The sequence below is a fragment of the Dipodomys merriami genome, unplaced genomic scaffold (genome assembly GCF_024711535.1).
Source record: "Dipodomys merriami isolate MVZ:Mamm:240054 unplaced genomic scaffold, mDipMer1.0.p SCAF_17, whole genome shotgun sequence".
Taxonomy (NCBI): Eukaryota; Metazoa; Chordata; class Mammalia; order Rodentia; family Heteromyidae; genus Dipodomys; species Dipodomys merriami.
The window spans coordinates 7717742-7732831 of record NW_027203048.1 but is presented as its reverse complement, the minus strand read 5'-3'; the positions used below and the strand labels follow the sequence as shown (position 1 = coordinate 7732831).

The following is a 15090-nucleotide window of genomic DNA, read 5'->3' as shown; positions in this document are numbered from 1 at the left end:
ATCTTTTAAATATGGCAACTATACTAAGCTTTTCTAAAAGCTTTTACTTCAAAAAGTCTCAGAAATACTGTGTGGTAGATGGGTTATCAGGGAGGAAACATGGATATAACTTACTTCACCTGTATTTATGGAACTGAATTTACATGCTGGCATCTGTATTTTACAACAAATTTCTTTACTCCACTCTATCTCTGGCAGAAATAGAAAAAAAAAAACTATTTGTATACTCTATATTAACCCCAATACTATATACTCACAAATCATCTTCCAGATATATAGAAAAAAATCTGTATGTCCTTAAATTAAGTAACCAAGAATGGTATCTATTTGCCATTAGGCCATTTTATAACTTCTAACACCACCTAGAAAAACATAATTTAAGATACAAAGGAAGAAGAAAGGAAGTTTGAAATGTTTAGACCTCACCTCCAATAAACAGTAAAAAAAAAAAAAAAAAAAGATCAGAGACAATGAGGCCAGGGACCAAAGGTTAAATTCTTGACTAAAATGAGGGGAAGCAGTAAAGCTGTTCCCTATAATCTAGTCTATCCAAAAGTGTAAGAAAGTTATATAAAGTGGGAAAAAATACAGGCCTTTATCATCCAACTCCTGAAATACAAGTACTTCATCCAATTCCATACCCACTTCAGCATCCAATATTTGCAGATAATGTAGAAAGGTGCCCACCACAATGTTTTTGGACTTCTTCCAGGAAAGTAATAGATGGCCCTCTGAGAATTACTGTGATTATCATATTTAGAAGGCAAAATCACTGCCAAGGCAATAATGAGCATCCTGGGGATCTCCTAGGCTCTATAATTTAGGGGATTCCACTAAGTGTCATGTACTTGTTTTGACCTTCCATACCTGTCCTATAATTTAAAAAAAGAAGAAGAAGAAGGCCATATAACTTAAAGCCAATCAACTCCATGCAACACAATATTCAAACCATGTTTGAATCATAGTTTGTATATACCAAATCAGAGTCTGGTATGCAGTCCAAAAAACATTTTCAAGGGATGTCCAATCCATTCACCACTCTACCTTTCAGCACCTCTACACCACCAGCAGCACTTACTCAACATTTAGACTGCTCACTGGATTAGCAGGATCAAGAGGACATGCAGAGAACATTCCATCCTGGGAACAACATCTTTAAATTATTTAGGCTTGTTTGCCACGTCTCCCTATAGAGTAAAAGCATATTTGCCAACACTTTCACAATATACAAGGGTCAGCACCATAGCAACCCAATCCTCAGCCCACCAAAAGATTAACACATACACAGAAAACAGGAAATTTAGAAAAAAAAAAATCACACTTTGACCCTAGACTCCCTTAACAGTTAACTGTTTTGTAGTAACAGTATCTTTATATCACACCCACTTCATGTTATCCTTACAGCTTCCTGGCATAAGCAAGTTCTTGGGATTATACAAACTGCTGCTTCTGTTTCCAGCACAGTTTTCTAGAAATGAAACCTTGGAATTGAGGGAGAAAGAAAAACAAATGTTGGCAAAAGGAGGAAGGAAAATTCATTGTCTATATAATCCCAGTTAAAGTAGAACGATCATCATTAGTCTATCACCTTCCTTTACATATACACAAAAAGTAATAAACACAATCTTACAAATTTTCTCAGAAGAGATTAACTATAAACTATGCAAAATCCAAATTTTGCACCAAAGTAAGCCAAAGTTCAGTGTGAGTTAAATAAGTGTAATAAATTAGTGTGAAATGTGTACAAAAATCAAACCAAATATCTTGCTCTTATAAACAGTGGCCCTCTATTTTGTCTCCAAGTATATATATATATATATATTTAATATACATAATGTATAATATATAATGTATATTATGTGTGTATAAATATATATCCCTTATTTTGTCCTTTCTTTTTTGACCCACTGATTGGATAGAAAAAGTCTTAATAAGAAATGCAGAGAAAATAATGCAGACATTCGTTCATAAAACCAAGTTAGACCTTTACACAAAGTACAGGAGATAATGTAGAAACACTTCCATTTTATCGCCTTTATGACAAACTGCTTGAGGAATGCCTGCTTATTAAATGGAATCAAATCCCACAGCTACCTTTAACCCAAAACTATTTCTAATTTGAGAGCCAAAAGACCCAAGCAAATCACATTATTCCCAATGTGAAGAAATCCGACCCCCTTCCTACTACATCACTGCTTCTGTGAAACTAGCTGAGAGGCCCCTTTGGCCAACTTTTTTTTTTTTTTTTTTTTAAGACTAACCTCCAACCAACTCCAGAAGAGGAGACAAACCTCAAACAAATTTAACCCTTGAAACTCTTCTCTGCAACTGTTCAACATAATCTAAGCTACAAGGCAGCAATGTCTTGCAGACACTTACAGATTTCTTCACTACTGAAGTGTAAAGCATCATGCCTCATAAATCAAGATTCCTCTTGCCAGCCACTGGGTGCTGGGGCTACGATTCGCCCCTCATTCACCAACATCGTCCTGCACATTAAAAATTCACTGTCTCACGAGAAAAAGAATGTCACCTCCACAAGGACACCCGCCCCTTCCGCGCGCGCCTCTACCGTGAACATGATGAACCAAGCAAGAACGGCTAGCAGATGCTCCAGCCTAAAGTTTTCCTCCCTACCAAACTCTGCGGCCACAGCCCCACGGCCTGTCCTTGTCACGCGCACGATTGACAAGTGCCTGATCCGCCGACTCCCTCCAATAGCATCAGACCGAGTAGTATCTGGCCCAGGGGAGTAACTGATTTAAAAAATAAATAAAATCATTTTAAAAAAAAAAAAAGGCCACCACAGCTCACAGCTGGGTAGCAAGGGCTAGAGACCCTGGTTCCCAGTCTCCCCTCATCTCTTCTAGAGACCAGCGAGAGCTAGTCCGACCACTGACCATTAACCAACCCCACCCCCGATCGTCTGCTCGAGACGTCTGCTTCCCCACGTAGGTCCTCGGCAGAACCCCGGGAAGGGAACCCAACCTGGACTGCAGGGGGGAAATGTGCTTTATGCACTCATTGCTACCTCGGAAGCCCTCGCCAGGGGAGGGCAAAGGCAAAGGCGGCGGGGCTAGGCAGAAGTGCCGTCGAGGGCCGAGCCGTCGCGAAGGCATGCCACGGCAGCCCCCATTTCGCGGTCGGGGCGAGCGAGACTCGGAGAGGTTGGCGGGCCCGCCAAGGTCACGGCGCTCGTCGGGGCCGAGGGGCGCCCGCGCCGACTTCCGGCTCCCCCTCTCGGCGGCGGCTCGGGGCGCTCGCTCCCCCCCGGGCCCGCGGCCGCGCAGCCTCGCAGCCTCGCGCGCCCTCCGCGGATGCTCGCCCTCTGCTAAGTGGGGCAGGCGCGGCGCGGCGCGGCGCGGGGACGGCGCTCCGCAGCGGGCTCGCCCGCCCGAGCAGCCCCCAGCTGCTGCCGTGACAGCTGCGACCTCCGCCCCCCGCAGCCGCGCCAGGCCGGGAGGGGAACTCGGGCGAAGTGGGAGCGGGAGCGGATCGCAGAGAAAGGCGAGCAGGGGCGGAGGGGCAGCTGTTCCCCGCCCCCTAGGGCCGCCGCGGCCGCGCGGCTCGTGACAGCTGCACCCACCGCGAGGCTCCCGCCCGCCGCCGCCACTCACCTGCCGCCGCCTCTGGGCCGCGCTCCGGGGCGCCGCGCTCGTAGGCGGTCGTGGCGGCGCCGCCGCGGCCTCCGCCGCTCCTCGACTGGGCGCCCGGTCCCCGGGGCCCAGGCGGCCGCCGCTCTCCGGCCCCCTCCTCCGGAGCAAGGGTCCCCCCGCAGGGGGGATGCAGGGCGACCCCGGCGAAGGCTCCGCCCGAGGGAGTAGCGGCGAGCCGGCGGCCGAGGCGCTCGAGGCAGCGGTCCAACCGTCGGAGGTCGGAGCTCTGCGGATCGCGTCAGACTCCCGCTCGCCTGGCCTGAAGAACAGGCATTTCAGCCGCTCTCCGCGGCCGCCATGTTCTCCTCCTCCACCACGGCCGCCGCCGCCGCTGCCGCCGCCGCCCCCCGCTCGCGGCCCCGCCCCCTCCGCGCCCCGCCCCGCCCGCCGCCCGCGGCCCCGCCCCGCCCCGCCCCGCCCCGCCCGCCTGCGGCCGGCCGCCCGCGGCCCGGGCCGCTCGGCCAGCGGGGGTCCCCGGCGACTCCGGGCCCTCGAGCTTCGACGGCGCGCCCCCGCCTGCCCTCCGAGGAGCCGCCCCGCGCCCTCTGCCGGCCGCAGGCCCGTCCCGGCCCGCGTCCTAACGAAGTGTGGGGAAAGGAGGCCCAAGCTCCTCGCTCCCTCCCCTCCCCTCGGGGCGGTCCGCCGCCCGCGGCCGGGGAGCGGCCTCGAACCCCAGGCCGCTCGGGGCGGGGCCGCTGGGCCCGCCGCCCTTTATCTTTCTGGGTGGGTGGTGCCCGCGCCCCAGGCCCCGCGGAGGGGCGGAGCGGGTCCGCCGCTGGTCTCCACTCCGGGGTTGTCTTACTTTGAGTGGGGCGCATCCCGCGGGCCTCGCTGCTTCTATTCTGTGAAACGGGGAGGTGGTCGCCGAGCTGATTTCTCAGGCTGTCAGACAAGGGAGAGGGAAGATGCTCTGCCCACTGGGTTTTACTGACGGAAAGACGGACCTGACACGGGCCCCGCTGTCCCGCGAGGCGGCTGTCCTTCACCGACCTTTCCCCTCGAGGGGGCCCACTCCTTCGTATTCCTTGATGGAAGGGCTACTTTCGAAGGTAATCTTCCTTGTCACTAGAGAAATCAGACATCAGCAGAACTGCCTCACGAGCAAGTGATGGCTTTATCTGGAAAGCGACCTGCACACCAAGGACTGGCAAAGTAATTCCACGCTCCCTGCCCGGGGAAGTGCTCGGTGGAAAGTACACGGTCCTTCCTGGCATTCCTGGGCTGAGTAGCTAACCTCCAGCTCCCAGTCCTCTACTTCACCTACCTCAGCTACCCTGCTGCTGCTGGCTCCCAGCAGATACCGTTTCTCTTCTTTCTTCTCAACAGCTGTCTGTAAATCCTTAAGCCCTTCCCATCCTCCTAACTGAATGTTGATCACACCAACCTCCCTCCACAGGCCGTACTCCATGCTGCTGTGGATTCACTTAAGATAGGCTCTTAACTTCTAAGACAACCTCCAACGCACACCCACCTTCCTTCATGTAAGTTCATTTAATTCTCATCAGGGCCTGTTTCCCATACCAGTTCAATCTAAACATTGCAAAGTACCTTCTTCTGGTCTCTGGCACTTTGAAAGGAGTCATTTGTCCACCGCACTCATATCTCTACTGGACTCTGCTGATTGCCAGGTGCAGTGGTCGCTTTGATCTTCGTAACTTGTGGCCTTCTACAGCACTGATGTTTCTGACTACTCCCTCTTGGTATTCTCTCTAACTTCAACTCTTAATTATTGGATCACCTTCTTCCAGCCCCCACCACCACCATACTGCAGCATAGTGTTTTAACTCTAAAGCAGCCCCAGTACACACAGTGCTCAGATTTTATTCATTTTGATTTTTGTATTTTTTTTAAACAGGGTCTTGGTATGTATCTAACTCAGGCTGACCTCCAATTTTCAGTCTTCCTGCTTCAGGATCCCAAGAGCAAGGATTGCAGTGTGCATCATCATGCCTAGCAAGTGCTGAGATCTTGCTGAATGAAACTTAGGTATTGGTTATATTGCCACAGCCATCCAGGATGCTAAAGAAAGCATTCTTTTTCTAGGATGATATTCCTTCTTAGTTAAACACTTGACTTTTTTTTTTCTCCTTCCTCTACAAGTCCTAATCACTGACCAAAGCAGTTAAATCTCCCTCTTAACCTCTCCTAAATGGCCATCTTGTCCCTGGTCCTGTTCAGTTTTTCCGATTCCATCTGCTTTTACTCATCAGACACACTTTCTTAAATCCAGCTAGCCCCCACTTGCCCTCAGGAACCCTGATTACAAAGAGAAAGATTCATTAGTTAGATTTACTTCCTGAACCTTACAGTAGCCTCTCTAAAATCCATTTACTTTAGCCATGTAAGTGAAAATTTCTTTACTCCCCAAAGTACTGTGCCAATCAATAAATAGGACTGACCCCAATTAAAGGAAAGTGATTTGAAGAGATTTTTTTTCCAAAATGAAAATGTAAGATAATATTTAACTTTTATAACTTAGATAAATCTGATGTTAGTCTTGGCACTACTGATATTATACATTAATAGTAATTCTTTGGTGAAATAAAAACACATTAATTCTATGACCAGGATCTATAATACACCTATTGAACTTTCTCCAAAGTATAATAGATTTTCAGTTCTATAAAACTTACGGCTAGTGTATATGATAGCATTCCAATTACTTAGGCAAGAACTGATTTAATGTTGACATTCTTTTTTTTCAATAGTTTTTTGCTTTGTAATAATGATATGGGCTCATAACATATTTAAAGAAAGAAAAGAGATTTTAAAAACCCTCTGAGGCAGAGAAAAATAATATAATGAATATAATTTCACACAGTTCAAATATATATACATTTGTCTGTATAAATAAATCCAGTTATGGGCTGGAAATGTGGCTTAGTGGTAGAGTGCTTGCCTAGCATACATGAAGCCCTAGGTTTGATTCCTCAGTACCACATAAACAGAAAAAGCCGGAAGTGGCACTCTGGCTCAAGTAGTAGAGTGCTAGCCTTGAACAAAACGAAGCTCAGGAACAGTGCCCAGGCCCCAAGTTTAAATCTTAGGACGGGCAAAAAAATAAAAATACAGCTTATATATTCACTTTTACACAAAAATAAAGTCACACTATAAATGCTCATTGATATTCTGGTATTTTTCTATACAATATAATTTTCATTATTAATAATTGAATTCTCTTACACTAATATGTATTTAGTCTCTTAACCAGTACCTTATCACAAATGTTTACAATGGTTCTGTTCTTTCCTTCTGTGTTTTTTAAATAATACTAAAACTGTTTTATCTTACAGTTTGTATATTTTCTTATAGTCAAAGCTTTACTTTTTACCACATTGACTTCTAAAAAATTTATTCTAAACTATGATCCTACCTACAGTGAATGGATGAGCCTTCTACTTTCCACATATAAGCAGCTCTGTATTTTTATCAGTTTTGTTTTGAATATTCTTTCATTTCTACATTGGTTTGCATTTTAGGTTTAAAAATTGGACAGAAATGAGTCTGGCACTAGCTTTGTGACCCTTGGAAAAACACTTTACCCTCTCTGTAAAATAGCCTCATCTATAAAATAGAAGGCTAGGACTTGCTTCAAAGGATTATTGCAAAGATTAAATAAAAAATGTATGCAAATTAGGTACAGTGGTACATACCCTGTAATCTTAGCTACTTGAAAGACAGATTGGGAAGATCAAGGTTTGAGGCCAGCCCAGGCAATAAAGTTCACAAGACTCTCATCTCAATCAATAAAAAGTGAGTAGAATATACCTGCCATCTCAGCTCCACAGAAATGCAAATGAGAGGATCACCATCCAAGCCAGCCTGGGCATAAATGTAGACCTCGTTGGAGAAATAACTAAAGTAAAAAGGGCTAAGGGCATGGATAAAGTGGTAGAATGTCTGCCTAAGATGTACAAGGCCTCAGTTCAAGCCCCCAGCACATCCCCCCAAATGATCATAATATATGCAAAACACTTCAAATAGGATTTGACATTTAAGATTGCCCATGAAAAAGTAAAAATGAGCTCAAACTAATTAGTAAAAATCTGCCCAGCTATTCAGCAGGCTAGAATAATAGACACAGATAAAGCCAGCTGCGAAATTAACAGGATTCAGTGTCTTCTAAGGACATACTGCAGCTGTATATGTCATAATAATCCCCTTCTTTGAGTGACTACTGCTTTCCTATTCATTGAAAAACTTTGTGTTTTAAAATCATAGATATCAGGAAACTTTGGTGTTTGTAATTATATCAGTAAAAAGGAAACATCCCTCTTCTGCCTGTACCCTCTAAATCCTTTTTGACACAGATGAAGCCTCAGTTTACAGCCCAGGTGCAGCATTTTAGATAAAGGGTTTCTGAATACATCTCCAAACAACAGGATCTTTTTTTTTTTTTTTTTTTTTTTTATGGGTCCGGTTGTGGGGCCTGAACTCTGGGCCTGGGTGCTGTCCCTCAGCTCTTCAGCTCAAGGTTAACACTCTACCACTTGAGCCACAGTGCCACTTCCGGCTTTTTCTGCTTATGTGGTGCTGAGGAATCGAACCCAGGGCCTCAGGCATGCAAGGCAAGCGCTCTGCCACTGAGCCACCTTCCCAGCCCCGAACAACAGGATCTTGAGTCACTTTTCGGTCCAGATTGGATGTTGAACCTTTTATATATGCTTTACTTTGAACCTCTCAAAAATATTTTTTAACTAATAAGACCAGGAGTTGGTAACTCACCTCTGTAATCCTAGCTTCTCAGGAGGCTGAGATCTGAGGATTATGGTTTGAAGCCAGCCCAGGCAGAAAAGTCCTTGTGAGACTCCTATCTCCAGTTAACCACTCAAACCCCAGAAGTGGTGTTATGGCTTAAGTGATAGAATGCTAACCTTAAGTACAAAGAGGATCAGAAACAGCAACCAGGACCTGAGTTCAAGCCCCACAACAGATTTCAAAAAAAAAAAGTACATTGCAATGAATTATTTCCTTGTACCCTTCGAAGATTTAAAAAAAAAAAAAAAGTCTAGGTGCCACATTTGGAGGCCTGTTTTGGGTTTTGGGTGACGTCACACATATCCTACCCCCAAGCTTACCACAGTTTTTGTAATTGAGATTTGTTACCTTATATTTAGAACTTGCTATCATAGATGATCCTCTAAACAAATCATTCTTTCCTGGTTAGATATTGTGAAAAATTGAGAACAACTAAGTTCACTTAGTTGATAAATGAAAATAGAAATCACTATAGCTCGTGACTCAGATACTGCTACTGTTAATGTTTCAGTGTTTTCTTCTTTTCCTTTCCTCTCTGTGAAAGAATAGAAAATATTGAAAAGCTGGTCTTTTTTCACAAAAACTTATTTTGTTATACATTTAAAAATCTAGCTGGGCAATGGTGACTGACACCTATAATCTCGCTACTCAGCAGGCTGAGATCTGAGGTTTACAATTCAAAGCCAGCCCAGGCAAGAAAGTCTGTGAGACTCTTATCTCCAATTAACCACCCTCCCCCCCCCCCCCCCCCCCCCCCGCCGAAAACTGGAAGTAGAACTGTAGCCCAAAGTGGTAAAGTGCTAGCCTTGAGCAAACGAGCTCAGGGATAGTGCCCAGGCCCAGTTCAAGCCCCACAACTCTCTCATACACACTCATACACACATCCACAATCTACAGTTAAAGAAATCTGATGAATATAAATCCCAAGTATTTCTCTAAATTTACTTCTGGTTCCTTCATTTATCTAATAAAGGTTACTAAGTACCTCTGCTATAAGCAAGATAACGTTCTTCATCTAGACACAGGTTAGCATTACAGAACAAAATGTATATATATTTTTAGAAATCAGTCATTAGATATAAAAGCTATGCATTAACTATTTTATGATCTAGTTTTCTGTAAAATTGAAATCATATATTGAAATAATATTGAAATCATATTTTGATTTTTTTTGGGGGGGGGTACCAGTTCTGGGGCTTAACTCAAGACCTGGGCACTATCCCTGGGTTTCTTTTGCTCAAGACTAGCTTTCTAGCTTGAGTTGTGCTTTGGGTTTTTTTTGATGGTTTAGTGGAGATAAGAGTCTCAGAATTGGAGCTGGGAAGATGGCTGAGTGGTAGAGCTCTTGCCTTGCATGCATGAGGCCCTGGGTTCAATTCCCTAGCACCACATAAGCAAAAAGAAAAAAAAGCCAGAAGTGGCACTGTGGCTCAAGTGGTAGAGAGCTAGCCTTGAGCTGAAGAGATGAGGGACAGCACCCAGGCCCAGAGTTCAGGCCCCACAACCGGACCCAAAAAAAAAAAAGTCTCAGAATTTCCTGCCCAGGCTGGCTTCAAACCTCATTCCTCAGATCTCAGCCTCAGAGTTCAGGCCCCACAACCGGACCCAAAAAAAAAAAGTCTCAGAATTTCCTGCCCAGGCTGGCTTCAAACCTCATTCCTCAGATCTCAGCCTCCTGAGTAGCTAGAATTATAGATGTGAGCTGCCAGCACCCATCTTGATAGTATTTTTTTTTTTCCAGTCAGTTGTAGGGCTTGCGCTGGGCCTGGGCCACTGTCCCTCAGCTCTTCAGCTCAAGGCTAGAGCTCTATCACTTGAGCCACAGCACCACTTCTGGCTTTTTCTGTGTATGTGGTACTGAGGAATTGAACCCAGGGCTTCATGCATGCTAGGTAAGCACTCTATCACTAGGACACATTCCCAGCCCAGTATGTATGTATGTATGTATGTATGTATGTATGTATGTATGTATGGTATGTATTTAGGTCAGTCATGGGGCTTGAACTCTGGGTGCTGTCCCTCAGCTCTTCAGCTCAAGGTGAGTGCTCTACCTCTTGAGCCATAGCATCACCTCCAGTTTTCTGAGTGGTTTATTGGAGATAAGAGTCTGATGGACTTTCCTGCCTGGGCTGGCTTTGAACTATGATCTGATTAGCTGGGATTTCAGGAATGAGTCACCATCACCCAGCTTGATAATAACTTTCTTGAAAAAATACTGTGTTATTTCTTATAGAAAGAAATTCTACTTCTAGTGTCTACTTCTAATGTCTTAGTTTCTAAGGATTGTATTTATCCCACCATTTCCTTATTATTTAAAATTTGAGATGTTTTCTCTGTCTTCTTGATTCTGGATGCTTGCCTTAGACTTTATTATTCAAAGAAGTTATCAGATCAGAGGATAATGATTACTTCTTTAAGCAGTCTAAGATTTCAAATACTTCTAGAAGGAGGAACAAATTACTTGTACCTTTAGCTTCTTGTAGGTGCAATCAAGCAGATGGTTTTCTTCCCACTTTGGGAGATATGAATACTGAATGAGGAAGATTCACAGAACGGAGCCTCCAGAGATGGAGTTTGCCCTCTATGTAGCTCAGCTAGCTTTGCTCATAGCAACAGGAACAATTGCTAGAGTAGCACTCTTTCATCATCTTTAAGAGGTAGATTCTATCACCTGCAGGCTCTCCTAGGCCAGAGCCCTTGTATCAAGCATAAGACCAACAGTCTTGAACTTCATTAGGTTTGGCTTTACAAAGAAGAACCTAACTTTCTTCACTTGGTGCACTATTAATGCCACTCAATAGCTACCAATAGAACAATTCATTCCTCTGTATCTCTGCTGACCAATAATGATGTAAAATTTCTAGGAAAATGGGCTTTCCAACTGCTGGTGCTAGAAATAGGATCTGATAAAGTAGCTAATAAATGAGTGAAAACTCAAAGTGGAACCCATTATGTGTCCTCTGAAGAATTACTAGATAGAACCTGTGGAGAGGATTTCCCCTTAGATAACTAGGCAGGGGAGAGGGATTGCTTGGGGTGGGGGCTAGGGGAACTAGCCCAGACTTCCCAGCACTCCTAAGACACCACTGAGCTGCAGACAGCAATGGATGCAAACAGGTGGCAGCAAATCTTTCTGGGTGGCTATGCTATATGGCAACAAAAACAAATCTCTGGGTTTGCTGGGAGATAAGGGAACATGCTCCTTTTTTTTTTTTTTTTTTCTGGTTGGGCATGGGGCTAGAACTCTTCCTTTTTCTTTCACTTTATGGGAGAGAAATTCTGCCACTTAGAGGAAAGGCATGAGAAACCAGAGAAGGGGAAATACATGGCTATACTTCCCAAAGGCAAGTTAGCCAGACCCAAGTTTTTGAACACAAGCATCCTAAGGAGATTCAATCATTCAATCAGTCAACAAGTTTTTGTTTTGTTTGTTTTGTTAGTCCTGGGGCCTGGACTCTGCTTGGGTGCTGTCCTTGAGTACTTTTGCTCCAGTAGCACTCTAGCACTTGAGCTACAGTGCCACTTCCTGGTGGTTAATTGGAGATAAGAGTCTCACAGGCTTACCTGCCAGGGCTGGCTTCAAACCATGATCTTCAGATCTCAGACTCCTGAGTTGCTAGGATTACAGGCATGAGCTACCAGTGCCCAGCTCAACAAATATTTCTTAAAAGTCAAACTTCAGGGGCTGGGAAGGTGGCTCAGTGGTAGAGCGCTTGCCTTGTATGCCTGAGGCCCTGGGTTCGATTCCTCAGCACCACATAAGCAAAAAGAAAAAAGCCAGAAGTGGCGATGTGGCTCAAGTGGTAGAGCGCTAGCCTTGAGCTGAAGAGCTGAGGAACAGCGCCCAGGCCCAGAGCTCAGGCCCCACGACTGGACCCCCCCCCAAAAAAAAAAGTCAAACTTTATTCTAAGTGTTGAAAAAAATTCTCTGTCCTCAACAGCTTATATTACAAAAGAAACAAAAAAGTAAATAAGTAAATAAGGCAAGATTTCATATAAATAATATATATATAAAGTGAAAACAGTACTAAAATAATTCAACACTTAGAATTTTTCTTCACTACTAAGCTGAATAAAATCTAAGAATATTTTCCAGTTCACTTGTACAAATGCAGTGCTTGCATACTACAATAGGCTGAAAGCTCTTAAAGGTGGAAGAAAAGCTACCTGTTCTTAAAGCACTCATCTTCATGTATAGAAGTTGTATGTCCAATTAACCATAAGTTGGTACTACATAGCTTCATTTGGGAGCACCATTCATGGAGTCCACATGTGTCAACAATATCCTTCAAGCTCAGTATATCTTAGTTCACAAGCTGAGAGCCTATATCTAGCTTCACTTGTGATTCCAAGGAAGAGTTCCACATCACCCCTCTGTTGTTTCAAACCCCCATGTCCTTCCTCTTCCTCCCTGCTTCATCTTCTCCTTGACTTATCAAAGAGTTAGCCATCTCCTCACTTTCTACTCCCCAAGGGCAGGCAACACTAGGGATACACTTTCTCTTGGCTCTTTCCTCATCTGATTGAACTGATTTTCCAATATCCACATACTCTTTTTTTTTTTTTTTTTTTTTGGTCAGTCATGAGGGCTGAACTCTGGGCCTGGGTGCTGTCCCTCAACTCTTCAGCTTAAGGCTAGCACCCTACCACTTGAGCCACAGTGCCACTTCCAGCTTTTTTCTGTTTATGTGGTGCTGAGGAATCGAACCCAGGGCCTCATGCATGCAAGGCAGGCACTCTACCACTGAGCCACCTTCCCAGCCCTCCACAAACTCTTTAGGCAGGACAATAAGGCCTACAGAATTTAAGTGACTTAGCCACTGTCAAATGGCTAGTTAGTTGTTCCCCACAAAGCCATCTTTGCTAAGGTGAGTCTGTCTAGAAGAAGGCTTTTGGAGACAAAGTTTTATGGGCTTAATAGGTCTTGTTTACCTGCTGCTCCCTATTAGAGTAAAAAGGAAGAATTTCTAGTTAACCAAGCAGGGGTAATTCACAGAGCAATAAACTCTTACTATCCAGAGATGGAGGAGTAGAAGCCTGATTTTTCAGTGGTTAGGAGGTGAGGGGACAGAGGGACCAAGGTTAACTCCTTGAGAAGTGTGGTGATGGGAGAAGATATAGCAATCAAGAACTTAAATAGACATTAAGAGATCATATGTTATATGGGAAATAAGAACATGAAGGTAGGCAGATTATTTATTTGAAAAGATTGAAGTTATAACAAAGGGAAATTATTGGTCAAATAAGATCTGATCCTCAACACACAGTAGGAATTTTATAAGATATGTTTGACGAATGAGCAAATGATACCACCTTCCTGCTGCATTTTTGCACTCAATAACAAAAATTTAGGTACAAATTAAAGATTTTTTTTGCCAGTCCTGGGGCTTTCACTCAGGGCCTGGACACTGTCCCTGAGCTTTTGCTCAAGGCTAGTACTCTACCACTTAAGTCACAGCATCCCTTCCAGCCTTTTCTGTGTATGTGGCACTGAGGAATCGAACCCAGGGCTTCATGCACGCTAGGCAAGCACTCTACCATTAAGCCACATTCCCAACCCTAAAGACTGTTTTTAAAAGGAAATGAGCTGGGTGCCAGTAGCTCATGCCTATAATCCTATTCAGGAGGCTGAGATCTGAGGATCACAGTTTGAAGCCAGCCCAGGTAGGAAAAGTCTAGGAGACTCTTATGTCCAATAAACTACTTACGAAAATGAAAGTGGTGCTGTGGCTCAAGTGGTGGAGCTCTCACGTTGAGCAAAAGAAGCTCAGAGACAGTGCCCAGGCCCAGAATTCAAGCCCCACGTCCAGCAAAATAATAATAATAGTAACAGTAAGGAAATGAAGGTTGAAATATAACACACATGGCTTCCTTGGCCAATGCATTGGATGATATCCAGGAAACAAAGACAAATTGTCAGTAGTTACTGCCATAAAGAGAAAGTGACAGTTCTGGTGACTTCAGTGCTGATGTTAATTAGAACTGTACATTACAGCATCAAGTTATTTATCATCCTGAGTTCTCAATGCCAAGTGAAATTGATCATGTACATCTTTACGTAATAACTAGTAGGGTAGCTGCTGCCCTTGACAGACATTTGATCCTCCCAAATCAAGTAATTGTACCTTGATACAGGCCAGTTGTTCAAAATGTTGAACAATTGGTATGACTTAGAAGTCAACCAACAAACTAGCCCTAAATAACCAGTACAGCTGCACCTGCCTGTCCTGTCAAAATATGCTGTTTCTTCCACTGATGCTCCGAGACAAACAGTTCCAAATGTTTAAGAGACTTTTCTGTTGGGTAGAAGAGTATGTAAAGCAGAGTCACATGCTACCAGAGAAACTTCTTCCCCAAAAATTCTTAGCCTGTTGCTTCTCCATCCACTAGATTAGAGTTTATTCACTGTGCCTTCAACTTTGTTCTCCAGATATCAGCAACCCCCATGTTGGCCACTTGTCCAGTTTCCCTCTTCCTTAACTCATCTAACTTTTGGGCCTGCAGCACCTATATGAGATCTTCCCTAGGTTAATCTGTGCCAATTATCTACTCCCCTGCAAATATATGCAATATTATGCCATCTATCCCAATTGCATTATTATTTTTTGCCAGTCCTGGAACTTGAACTCAGGGCTTGGGTACTGTCCCTGAGCTTCTTTTGCTCAAGGCTAGCACT

The 15090-nt window shown here is 44.4% G+C and overlaps 1 protein-coding gene across 6 annotated transcripts in view; it reads right to left on the bottom strand.

Annotated features, from left to right (window-relative positions):
- Ncoa1 (nuclear receptor coactivator 1) overlaps positions 1-3968 on the bottom strand; it is a 216795-nt gene extending 212827 nt beyond the window's left edge. For all 6 annotated transcript variants that reach the window (XM_070025127.1, XM_070025132.1, XM_070025126.1 and 3 more), the window contains exon 1: positions 3618-3968. The gene's annotated coding sequence lies outside the window, so the exon portion shown is untranslated. The remainder of the gene's footprint in view (positions 1-3617) is intronic.
- Positions 3969-15090: the final 11122 nt, after the last annotated feature.